General features: G+C 29.0%; 1 long non-coding RNA gene across 1 annotated transcript; it reads left to right on the top strand.

Moving 5' to 3' along the window:
- The first annotated feature begins 223 nt into the window (after window positions 1-223).
- On the top strand, window positions 224-2,371 carry LOC146997229 (uncharacterized). The gene is made up of 2 exons (XR_015041224.1): window positions 224-477; window positions 2,128-2,371. It is a non-coding gene; the product is annotated as an uncharacterized LOC146997229 (long non-coding RNA).
- The last annotated feature ends 11,516 nt before the right edge of the window (window positions 2,372-13,887 follow it).

Raw genomic sequence — 13,887 nt, 5'->3', positions numbered from 1 at the left:
TTGGTAGATCAAAAATACTTCCTCGTCAAAATGAATTACCTTGAAAAAAATGTAAAAGAATTACTAATAATTTATTCAATACTTTTTACTTAGCTCTTGAGTTCTTTTAGAAATATTCTAGTCATTTAATTTTATCTCAAAATTCTCATTCACATTATCCGCGATTCAATTCACCTATAGATGGCGCTTTCACACATTAGTATGGGCAAGGCTAAGGCTCCTATATACCAGGCTGAATCATCAGGCATTCGCGATCCCAAGTGGGAGATTTAATGGCGGCTGTGTAGTTACGGTGCAACAATTTTTTGTGTTTTTTTGTGTAAAATGGGCGGATGTGCAGCTATTAATTGTTCAAATCATTCACGGAAAGGTCATACATTGGTATAATTTCCTAAAAATGAAGAAAGGAGAAAAATATGGGTAAATAATTGCCGAAGAGACAATTGGAAACCTGGTCCAGGCGCTGAACTTTGCTTAGTAAGTATAATGTTAATTACGCCTTCATTTAGAGTTTATATCTTCTCTGATGTTTATAATCTGCAAGTAAAGTGAAATTCTTGTGTACAATAACCTGAGTATCTGCTAATTTCTGTAATAATAGCTATAATTAAATTAGTCTAGGGTTAATGTACCCGTCGCCAAACATCGCCAATGTGGATGTTTTGAATGTGGAAAAGAAATTTCTCTTCTAATATAAAGCGCAGATTTTGTTTTCCTGTGCTAATTGTGGAATTTATACTAATGTAACATGAAAATCATTAGCATATTGAAATTTATTAAAAAATAAATAATAATTTGGAAAGTCAAGATAAAATCTGAATGTTTGCTAAAGATATATGTAACATTATACTATAGTTGCAATATCGTTGGAATGATATATAATTTTTTTCTTTATTTTATAATCACTGTTGTTAAAAAGTTAGATGAGTTGTTTATGCACGGTGCCCACTACTGTTTCTTGGTTAAAATAACTTCCAGAATTTTGACATTGACATCTGATGTCAGTAGAATAAATTGAATAGTATGAGACAAAATATATATAATCTAATCAATAATTGCAAGTACCATATAGTTATAATCCAGTATTATACAATTTGGCAATGGAGTAAAGATTTAGAAATGAATGCAGAACTTTCAAATAAGCACAGAAAACTTGTGAAACTGCATGTGTATTTTTCAAAAATAATTGTAGTGTTTTTAATGCATGTGTAGTGTTTAATGCATGCATAACAATCAAATAAATCTGCCTGTAATGATGAATTTCAAAGGCCAAGCCAAAATCCTTTCATGAATTTGATACTTCTAAAGAATGTGATCTCGTCAAATTAAATCCTCATGACATTGATAAACAGTTATTACTGATCTGTGTTACAAAACAGATTTTTATACATGATAAATAATATTTTCTGAAGCGTTATTTTGTGTTGTCATCTCTAAATAAAAAATTGCCTACAAATTCAGAAAGCTACTGAACTACGTTCTAGAGTTTTTAATAACTTTAATTGGATATGTCTGTGCCGGTGTAATTTAAAAAATTGTTGTTTAAACTGCTTTTTAAAATGCATGTTGGCACTGTGCTCCGAAATTAGGGCTATGTTTTGAATGATTAGAGAATTAAAAATTAAATATTTCAATTAGAGCAATAAACATTACTACAATTATAACAAGAATCATAGTCTGCTGTAATTATAAATGTATTTATCGGCCTAGTATCTTAAAAGTTGGGTGAAGTGAACTCTTATTTTCTTATCTATTGTAAGAGCACTATAGCAAGAAATATAAAGTTTTATTTTAGTTGTTTTTAATGTTATAGCAAAATACTACTTCATTTAATTTTTGGATAATGTTCTAAAGAACACTTTAAATTATAGGCAAAAAATAAATATTGGATAATTAAATTCTGCCCAAGCTTACAAGATGCTGCTGCTGATATGTTAGACATGGTTTGTTTATTGTTTCAGTTTTTTATAATACTGGGCCTAATTTAATTACCTGCATATTTATTTATTGCCTATACTTACTTACAGTTCATGCTTGCTGCCTTTGACACAACCTCACTGTGTGGTTTGTTTTTTGTACTTTTATTTATTTTGTATACTTTTTTTTTATTACTTTATGTATTTACAGGATCATTTTGAGGAATCTCAATTTGAGTCACTATGCAAAGATAGAAAAAAACTAAGAAAAACTGCAGTACCAACACTCTTTAGCATTCCAAATCCACCACCATCTGTAACTGATGTCCGTGTGCATAAATTTTCCCATTGTGTTACTTCATTTTATCTAAATTTCAAGGATAATTCTTTTCATTTTTATATGGCATGTTATCAGTATAAAGGCTAGTGAAAATAAATTGGTATGTGTATATGTTTTTGAAGTGTAATGCTTAAATAAAAAGATAGTGCCTGTGTTTCTTCATTTAAACAAAATTTCAAGGATAGTATTTTTCAGCATTGTACTGTTTGTTATTTCTCAATGTAAAGGGTAACAAGGGGAAAAAAACTGGTATGGTACATCTGTTTTTTAAGCATGATAATTTTATTTATTTCTTTAGTGATGCATATATAGAGAGAGAAGGTATTTGGTCCAACTGAAGTTACAATAAATCTAATTTTACTAGATCTCTTTCTCCCCTCAGGTGTAGAAAATTTTCAAATGCAGAAAGTTTATTTTCAGAATTAATTCATTTCTGATAAACTTATTATCATTAATTTTTTATATAACATGTTATTAAGTTACATGTTTGACTACTGTGTAATAAACTTGTATTTAGGGCAAAAAATTAACTATTTTGCAGCTGGTGACTAATATCATGCTTCTAAGAATATTACTTTTAACTTTTTTCATAATTTTTGTATTTCAGGAACATGAAACTGTTATTTTGGTATACTTAAATAATAAAAGTGTGTATCTGAATCAATTAATGGATACAAATATTTTACAGTTATTTTTAGAAGATATTTGCTTCTAATAATTCATAAAGTATGTTAAAATATAGGTAAATAATTTGGTGCAGAATTCAAATTTAGGGTTTGAAATATAGTGAATCATGAGACTAAATGATTTTTATTGTCATGATTTGCCTGGGCTTAAGAATGTACTTTTCACCCGGTGGAAATTGTCATCAAACTGTCCTGAACAGGCTTTTAGTTGATAATAACTTCCAGGCTTATCAGTACCTCCTTTTGAGTGGAGGGTATACAAATATAGTACCCAATTTAAATTACATTGTGATTGTAATAATATTGTGGTATTAAATAAGTGATTATAATTACAATTTAGATAATTGCATTGTAATTATATTACATTGTATCTGGGAACTCTTAATTTCATTACTTTATGCAATTATGTAAGTGCATAATCTAATTGCAATAATATAATCTATTCACAATTACAAAATAATTATAAATGCAGTTACATCTTAAATAGAGGCCATTTTAATACTTTTAAATTTTCGCAAGATAACTTCCCATTAAGGTTCATTTGGAGGAAACTATGCAAATACTAAAAAAGAAATTATGCTAAATTTACATATTTTGTACAGTAGTTTCTTGTTATAATGCTGTTCAATATATCTTCAATACTTTTGTAAATTTAACGACATTCTTTGCAATCACTGTGGTGCTTTAAAAAGAAGTTTCTTAGTTATGCTTTCTAATAATTATTAAATTAAAAATTAAGTATTATGTATAATAACTAGCAATTAAAAAACCTTGACTGCATGAAAATGCTGTTGCTGTGTAAAATAGAAAATAAGCTTTCTTTTATGCTTTGAAATGAATTACGTGGGGTCGTCCTTTTACAATTTAAGAATGTGGTTAACACACATTCTTAAATTGGACAGGTTTTATCTAAATTATTAGTATAAAATATATAAACTATGACTTATTTTGTAACATAAATTACAAAATTCATTCTATATATGTTCAAATTTATTATCTTTTATGGAATAACTGTTTTTTAATTTAGGTAAAAATTGCATTTTTAGAAGTATTACAAATACAATGCAACACAAAGGTGATCTGATTGGAGAGGAAGGACTTTTTATTACGGTTTCTAGTTCGTATTTATATTACATTTGGTGAAAATCATCCAAAACACAGAATGCTGTACTTTCTTCTTCCATATATGTTATGAAATATTTCACACATTTAAAAGAAAGTGTTTCTTCAGTCTTGCACAATTATTTCCATATACCTCAGACTAAAATGACAACATATTCTTAAGTTATTTTTTTAGTATGAATTTACAGTGTTTTTATGGAAATTTTTGTTAAAATGTCATTAAGATAAATTTATTTGCACACTCTATGCTTTAACTATTTCCCCATTTGACACTATTGAAAGTTTTTATTCATATCTTATTTATTTTAGTCTGCTAACAAAACTAAAACATCTAAAGAATAAGTTATTTTGAATATGTTTACAAAATATACGCGAAATTTTTATTTAAGTGAAAACGTCTATATACTATTCGAGAATTAATAAATTATCCGAAAAGTTTATGTGCGCTGAATGCCGCGCGTTTATAAAATAAATCTTTAAAAAAACAGCAGACATTCAGCCAGTGTGTGCGATAAACGCGCCAAAATTGGTAGCGCGTTCCCTCCCTCGCCAAGAGAGAAAAGTTGGTGATTCAGCCTGGTTTAGAGGAGCCTTAGGCAAGGCCAACTTATACTCAAGGCCTGCCAGTGTGAAAATATTCTTTTGTGTTTTCGGTTGCCTGAGTGATATTCCTACTGATCGTAAGATGGCGCTGCAATTCTGCTACATTTTGCGATGTTTACAAAGATCGGAAAAGTACCAAAAACGAATTCTGTCTTGTTATATGCAAAGTTTAAAAACGATTAATCCATAGTAGTCAGAAATTGTTGATTTCTTATTAGTAAAAATATTTTAATTAGAAGGAAAGCATAGAATTTTAAGCTATCTCACCTTTTTTTTCACACATAAACACCAGCTCGATTTTAATCTCGGTTTTAATTCCTGCTTTGATCTAGACATGCGCTATTCTGAATTGTACGCATTACAACTACTTATTCTAATTTAAAGGTAATTCAGAGTATACACCTTATTTTTTAATTATGTATATAGTAAGAAGTTAACAGATAGCTTCAGATCATGTACTATTTCAGTGAAAAATTTTCAAAATATTTCTATCGGCTGTACTGGGCCAAAAATTAATTTAGTATCCCCTATCAAAGATGTAATTAACATATTAATACACCATGATCTAAAATTTGTATATCTGTTTCCACGACATTGGAGTAAAAATATTACTTAAAGAGATTAAAGTAAGAATATTACTTAAAGAGATTAAATTTTACATACTGAAGATTTTTTTTTAATTATTAAATACCTGTTTTTAGGAAATCTTAAACAATAAAAGTTTAAATAATGCAGATTTTTATCTCTGTGCAGTATTTGCATTGCAGATATTCAAAGACATTATAAAATTATTAGTCAAAAAAAGAAAGGGGGGGGGTCTTACTGTGGCATAGATTTTGAATGAAACTCAAACCCAAAGTTGCTTTTTTGACTAATTTTAATATTACACAGGTGTGTTTCTCTTCACTTTCATTTGTATTCTAAATTTCATTGATGTTAACATTAAGAAACTAGTAACTGAATTAAGTGCACTGCATCAATTTACATTTTCAGTGTTAGAGAAACTTCAATTTTTCAAATGAAAATAATGACATTTTTGATAAAGCTATTGATCAAATCAATCTGTTTGTTATAAATAAAAGAGACACAGGCATTATAAAATATATTTTAACAGCACACAAAAAAATAACTCTCATAATCACAATATATACTTAAGAAAAGTTCAGTTCTGTATATCAAGGATAAAATTTGAAAACTTGGAATGGCTGAATATAAATAATATATCCATCACACATGCCCACAATGCTAAGTAGAATGAGGTATATACACAATTTTAGATATATATGCATTTAAAGTTAGGCAAAAAAACAAGCTTATTAAATGCATCACTTAAATATACAGCAGGTAGACATTTTTACACACATACAACATTTATCAGAATGACATGTGTACAAAATTTTATTTACAAAATTTATTTATTTACACGCTGGCAGCGTGAGATACTGATATAGTTCATTATCAAGAATAATGTATACATGAAATAAAATTACTGAATTTCACAAAACAATATTATCACTATTAAGCACACATACACATAAGTGCCATCTTGATACATTACCTACATGACATAAATCCATGTGTAGCATTCCCATTCCAGATTAATCAGAAGATGATTAATAGTATAATAATAAGATAATAATAAATTCCACACAAAGTTTTGAAAATAACAGCATTAGATGCAGAAAGATTTCATAATTAAATAAGCAGAATGAGTAATTTCAGAACTGAGTTCGATGAGGTATATACACAATTTTAAACCTATATGCATATAAAGTTAGGCAAAAAAACAAGCTTATTAAGTATAGCCCTTAAATATACAGCAGCTAGACATTTTTTACACATATACAACATTAATCAGAATGACATGTGTACAAAATTTTATGGCTGGCAGCGTGAGATACTGATATAGTTCATTATCAAGAATAATGTATACATGAAATAAAATGACAGGTATATACAAAATTTTAAGCCTATATGCATATAAAGTTAGGCAAAAAAAAAAAAAAAAAAACAAGCTTATTAAGTATAGTCCTTACATATACAGCAGCTAGACATTTTTACACACATACAACATTAATCAGAATGACATGTGTACAAAATTTTATGGCTGGCAGCGTGAGATACTGATATAGTTCATTATCAAGAAAAATGTATACATGAAATAAAATTACTGAATTTCACAAAACAATATTATCACTATTAAGCACACATATACATGAGTGCCATCTTGATACATTACCTACATGTAACTAGCTGACATAAATCCATGTGTATTATTCCCATTCCAGATTAATCAGAAGAAAGTTACAAACAAAGTTTTGAAAATAACAGCATTAGATGCACAAAGATTTCAGAATTAAATAAGCAGAATGAGGAATTTCAGAACTGAGTTCAATGATGTATATACACAATTTTAAACCTATATGCATATAAAGTTACGCAAAAAACCCAAGCTCGTTAAGTATATCCATTAAATATACAGCAGCTAGCCATAAAATACACTTTTTGTTAATAACGAACCACGTTACAAATAGTGAGCGTATAGAAAAATTGTAGCAGAATGCGAGCGCCACCTAGTGATTAATTTTGCGAAAGCCACTGAAAACTGGGAACCGGAATTTCGTTCAGTCTGGCAGGCCTTGAGTATGGGTATAAAACTCTGTAGTTTGCTGTATTTTGTTCAAGGAGGCGTAAAGGGTTTTCTTCCGGAAAGGATCCTTAGAGATTCTTTGACTAAAGCAGAGAGCATTTTAAAAAGCTGATCATTTGGTAATGCACGGAATTTTACTTGAAATCCAATGTACAAGTTTTGGCTTTCTATTTAAGGATAAGTTCTATAGCGTCCTGATCGCATGAAATCGAAGGACATTTCATTGTTCAAAAAGGACAAATGAAAATTTAAAAAAAAAATTCTTGTTCATGTAAAGGAGGAACTGCTGGCTGTTGTAGGAAATTGTGTCGCTGTTTTATTGTATTGTGACAGGTAGCTGATTTTAACGTTCACTGATTGTAAACAAATGATTTCATATGTGGTTTATTTGGGATTTCCAGAAAATCTGTGCAGTCAAAAGTGTCTTTTTTTTCCCATAAAAATGATATTGAATCATTATATGTATACTAAAAATATATTGATCTATTATATGCATCTATTGTATTTATTATACACATGATAGCACTAATCAAATGCAATTTTGAGATTATCAACAAGCAAAGCCTTTAAAAATGAAAAAAAGACACTTGGGTTTAATCCTAGTATCCGGTGTACACGGGATTTGGCAACTTTTTTCGACTTTATGGTGAGCAGTAAAAACGAGACATATACGATGAGTAGTCAACGGGTCATTCAAGATACATAGTATAGTGTATATACTATGAATATACACACATAGTATATGTAGACGTTCTTTGGATAATTTTTGGTGTTGGTGATAATTTTCAAAATAGCACCAAGGCTGCACCATATACTAGGATTTTACCGACACTTGTTATAGAAATATTGGCTAATCTTTGGAATATGGTAACAGGTAGTTTGGCGACATTTTGGTAAGGCGATAAAGGTTACTAGCTAGGACTTTAGCAGTGTACATGGATGAAGTCAAGAGTGTGCGCAATGCCATTTTTGTGCAATTCTGAGATGTTTTTTTTAAGTGAAAATAGGTCGACGTTTACATGGATGATACCGTGTATGTGCAATTCTTAAAAACGCGGCAAGCAGTGGGCGATTCTGCACTTTCTCCGAATTTCGCACCTAATCTTTGTAATGATTAAGCACTTTTGTTCCATAAAAATTCTAGCATAAGCGTAGTTCGGCTAGCAAATTGTTGGAATAAAATGTTGAGTAAAAAAACATGCCTTTACTTCGTGAAAACAAAATGGCATCCCCCCCCCAAAAAAAACTAGCAGGTTGCTGTAGCAGGGTTGGTCACCAAATTTTCGCCAAAAAAATCGCCGAGTTACCATAATCCAAAGATTAACCAAAATGGCAATATTCTGTATGTATTATAGAAAATACATGCAATGAATAATAACATAACCAAACATTTCAAAAAAAAAATTAGATTAAGTATTGCCTATCTCAGTACTTGAGAAAGCAATCCTGGCATATAACATGTAGTTAACTTTTGATTACATGATATTACAAGCATTTTCTTTAGGTTTGTCCTACAAGTGGTTTAAACAATTATATACTGGTAGTTTAATCTCAGCTCAAATCCTGGTGAACAAGCTGGCTGTGCAGTTTTTATTTTCTTGCATGTGTTTTGTGAATACGAACCAGTTTTCCCTATAAAGTTCTTCATAAAGGCATTCTTCTTCAGGCTGATAACCAATGTGCTTAGCCATATTCAAATACCCTAATCTAACCTTACCTTTCCTTTAGATTCTATATTCACATGTTATATCTTTAGCTGTTAAGATTTGTTCATAACAGGATCACCAGGCTTCTACCAATCTGGCAGGAGCATACTCAAAACATGAAATGTGTTTATTGTTGTTTTTATATGAACAAAAGCATTTAAATATATCAATTTTAAAACTAACTGAAGTGTTCTTTTAATCAGTTTTGCTTTTCTAATGCTGTTTTTAATTAATAACTGAGCCAATTTATATCTGAGCCAAAAATTCAAGAATAAGTCTATTAAAAAGGTCTGTGTAATAATTCTATTAATTAATTATATTGTATGAACTTCAACATCTTTGAATATGAAACACCGAACTAACACTTTGAATATGAAACATCCTATATGAAAATATATAGTCCATTCCAATCTAATAGAAGAATAAATTATACTTACGAATTCACAGTACGAGCTTCTCCGTGTTATATTACACAAAGATTAGAAACCAAGTCTCCTCATAGGAAATCTTACACTGATATGATGGTCTTGCATTGAAACAGAATTGTAGCAACATAGATGATATGAATTACATTATGCCAAAGAATTATATCATCCTAAATAAATTATAGCATTCAGTTTAACCAAAGACTCACAAAACAAAATTTCAGATTTGTTGTAAAATTGGTGTCATGTTTTCCCTATGCTATAATAACTCCACACATTATCTACATATTTTCTTGTCAGTCAAGAAGGTTGATGGAAATATTGTCCTTTCAAAAATTATTGTAACAGATATTTCTTTTAAGGTTACATGATCAACAGAAACTATAGAGATATAGCATATAAAAATACCTTGAAAAATTATTTGTGGAAATTTGGGAGGAACAGATGCTATTTATTTGGTTAGATAATCAACAGATAAAAGTGGTTTATTACGGATTTCTCAGTGTTATATGAAACCGGCAAGAATTTATGAGTACGTTTTGATATCATGCTTATCCATTATTGGGGCTAATGTACACTGCTCAAAAAAAAAAAAATGGGACAGTGCTATATCTCCCATTCTACTGGGGCGATTCCCGAAATTCAAATTGCGTTCTTCATGTCTCGAAAGCGCGACTTAGGATATATATTAGATTTATATATAGCACTATTCTAACATAGGTATTTTGACACAAAATCGGACTTTTTCTGAAATAACATACCAATTTTTTCTTCATATTTTGATTCTACGACTCAAATTATGCCAAAATACCAAGTTTTGTAAAAATCGTATGAGTAGTTTTTAAAATTTTAGCTCTTCAATGTTAATTGAATTTGGCAAATATTTATTTATATCTCTTTTTTTATTAAACTTTTTTTATTTTTTCTCTCACATTTCGAAATTTAGCTTCATTCCAAATAAAATTTACCCATTTTTTGTGTTTTATTTTTTAAATTTCTGTTTTTAAATAATTTTTATAAATTTTTTGAAAAAAATTTTTAATTATAACCTATAAATTTTTTACCATCATCTTAAAGTAGGTATATTTTTAAGCATATCTGCAAAAAATGAGACTTTTTTATTCAAAATTTTCTAAGATATACACGAATTTACATATTTTCGCGTTTTGAAATTTGGCATCTTTTTTTTTTAACGATAATAACACCAAATGTGGTCTATGGATTTTTGTTACACTGTATTGCCACAGCTATTTTTAACCTTAAATTTCAAGTAAAATTTTACAGAGAATTAATTATATAACATTTTTTCCCTCAATGATGCGTAATAAATATTTATTAATACCATATGAAAAGCTATTTTTTTAAATTTCTTTCTATCTTTTTTTTTTTTTTTTTTTTAAATAAAAGTAAATTTTTGAAAGAGTAATTATTTACCTTCGGCGTTTTATCGTCTGCTACTTTACTTCGTTTAAATCGAATTGTCTAAAACTGAGAATTTTCGTTTGATGTTTATTTGAATTTTATGACATTAACTGCACAATTTATTTCTAAACAAACTGATGCTTTTGAAGTGGCTGAAAGAGCGGCTGGTACTATCATCCATATTTTTAAAGCACAGTTTATTTTTATAGAAACATAAGATTTAGAATAATCATTTTTATAATGATTTATTTATAATCATTTTTATAATGAATAATCATTTTTATAAAATCAAATTATGATATAAGCATACAACCCTCTAGAAACTGAATTAATGGAAGTTCAATGGTTATGTAGAAATGATCTAAAGCTAATTAATCGCTAGATAAGTCAGCAGATTCTGTGAACAAATAAAGAATAATTATATAAACGATACCCAACATTCTGGATTCAATTAACAACGAGGATACGATGTTTATTAAATGAATTCAAGAAGTTTTAAAACATAAAAAATCAACTCATTTTTTATCCTAAAATGTATTTTTGTGCGTAGCATATTTTCATTATTCTAATTTAAAATTCTAATAATTCTTAAAATTCTAATTTAGAATATAATTGTCAAGAACAGAATCCTAATCATCAGTAATATAATAAGTAGTTATTAATAAATCCTTCTTATAAAGTAATTGTAAATATTTCAAAAAACTTTCTGCCTGAATGCAAATATTTTTAATTTTATATTAATCAAGATTGCACACAATATTATTTATTTGCACTTCAGTTCTTACCGTCAGCTCTAGTAGAAGTTACAAATCAATTATATTTAATTAAGGATTGGATTGGATTATTTATTTATGGTAAAGCACACGAGGGCTATCTGCCTAAAGGGAGGGATGCAGTTCAAATAAATAAAATCAAATTCTGGAAAATTGATATTAATAAATATATTTCAAATGCTCAGTTCGAAGTAATAAATAGAAAATTTTAAAACAATAATCTGAAGAGACAATGCAACACAAACAATTAAAATAAAAGTATAAAAATTTTAAAATTACCTAAAATAATAACTATGACGAAAAATATATATAAAGAAAACTATTTGAAAAAAAATAAACGCTGCACCTTTATTTACGCAGTTCGAATAGGTAAATAGAAAATTTTAAAACAGTTATTCGAAAAAAAAAAAAAAAAAACGTGCAACTTAAACAATTAAAATGAAATTTGAAAAAGAAAAAATTACTTAGAATAATAAGTTATAATTAAAAATATAATATAAAGAATATTATTTGGAAAAAAAAGGAACGATGGTGACTTTTTTTCCTCTCACGGGAAAGGAAACTAGGTTGCCATATATTAAGAAGTTCGCCAAGTGAAGTATTCTTGGCGCAAACTGACAAAAAAGTGCCAACATAAATTTGAATTTCTCCGTAAATTTCGCTCCAAATTTTACAAAATTTCATATTTAGGCGTAATTTGAGTCGCAGAATCGAAATATGTAAAAAAATTGGTATGTTATTTCAGAAAAAGTCCGATTTTGTGTCAAAATACCTATGTTAGAATAGTGCTATATATAAATCTAATATATATATCCTAAGTCGCGCTTTCGAGACATGAAGAACGCAATTTGAATTTAGTCAATCGGCCCAGTAGATCGGGAGATATAGGACTGTCCCCCCCCCCTTTTTTTTTTTTTTTTGAGCAGTGTACATTGTTATCAGTTTTTGTTAGCCAAAAATGGTCGAAAGTAGAGTAAAAATATTAGGAGTTTGACGATAATCATCAATAAACCATAATGTATTTGCATAGAAATATAATATCCAACAACCAAAAAAAATTAAACTTATCAAATGAATTTTAGTATGCCATAATGGTTTCATGGGAAAATATAACATACCTCTTAAACAACTACAATCATTATATACAACAGCCATTTCATTATAAAAAAGGCATAAATTATATTAATCAGATAAAATCTGTTGTAAGAGCTTCACTATCTGGTTATAATTCCTAAGCAAACAAGAAGCCATTTCCAGTACCATAATATAATTTTCATAAGAACTATCCCATTCCATCGCAGAATATTAAAAGCGTTTTGGTAGAAACAAGAAATTTTATGGTAATTTTCCAACCACATTCTAATATTCATATTGTAGATTTTAAAATTTTATCATTTAAAATGTACAATTTCATAGAATGCAAATTTTGGTACTTTTCCGTTTCGCCAGCGCAAATCTCACCAAGCAGACTTTATTGGCGACAACACACAGTATACACATAAAAAATAGAGACAAATGTTAGTTCTAAGAATTTTTTATTTTAAAGGTATAAACATTTAAATGTCATTTAAAATTTTATAAAAAAGCCAATAAATTTCCAAAAAGACATTAATTTAAGAATTTACTATGCTTTCATGGTAAAATATCCTGATTCGCCAGTTCACATCACATGACCCCAAGTGATCTCATTTCACGTAAAGTACACTACAAAAATTTAATTCTCTCAGTAATTATCTACATTAATTTCAAGTTAAATCTTAATTTAGAATACAAGTTTAAATGTAAGAATTATTTCAGATTGTATGATTTCAATAGCTTAATCAGAAATTATGTAAAACCACAGTGCTTTACTTTGCTACTGCATTCTGATTAGAATTAATGAATTTAACCATTGACTTTGCCTTTTCTATATTTTTGCCATCGGGTGAGCGGTATGATAGCATCCTAATTCACATAATTACCGCCCGCGAACGCCACCAGCGGCCGAGCGGTAACGTCGCTGAACATTGGTAGTTCGGTCCGAGGTTCGAATCCCACGAACGGGCTGGCTGCATGGGTGTTTTCGTGGTTTTCACCATGTGTAACTTGTATACGAGCCAGTTTCCCTTATAAAGCCCCCCATAAAGGCATCCCTCCCTTAAGGCATATAGCCCTCGAGTGCTTTGCCCTAATCTAATAAACCAAACCAAACGCCCGCGAATCACCTTAGGGCATAAAATTGAACTATCTGGTAAAAATTCTATG

The sequence above is a fragment of the Stegodyphus dumicola genome, chromosome 5 (assembly GCF_044657685.1).
Source record: "Stegodyphus dumicola isolate Sdum_Otavi_A_Nest chromosome 5, ASM4465768v1".
NCBI classification, from domain to species: Eukaryota; Metazoa; Arthropoda; class Arachnida; order Araneae; family Eresidae; genus Stegodyphus; species Stegodyphus dumicola.
The sequence above is the reverse complement of the archived record's forward strand: the minus strand, read 5'-3'. Positions and strand labels throughout refer to the sequence as shown.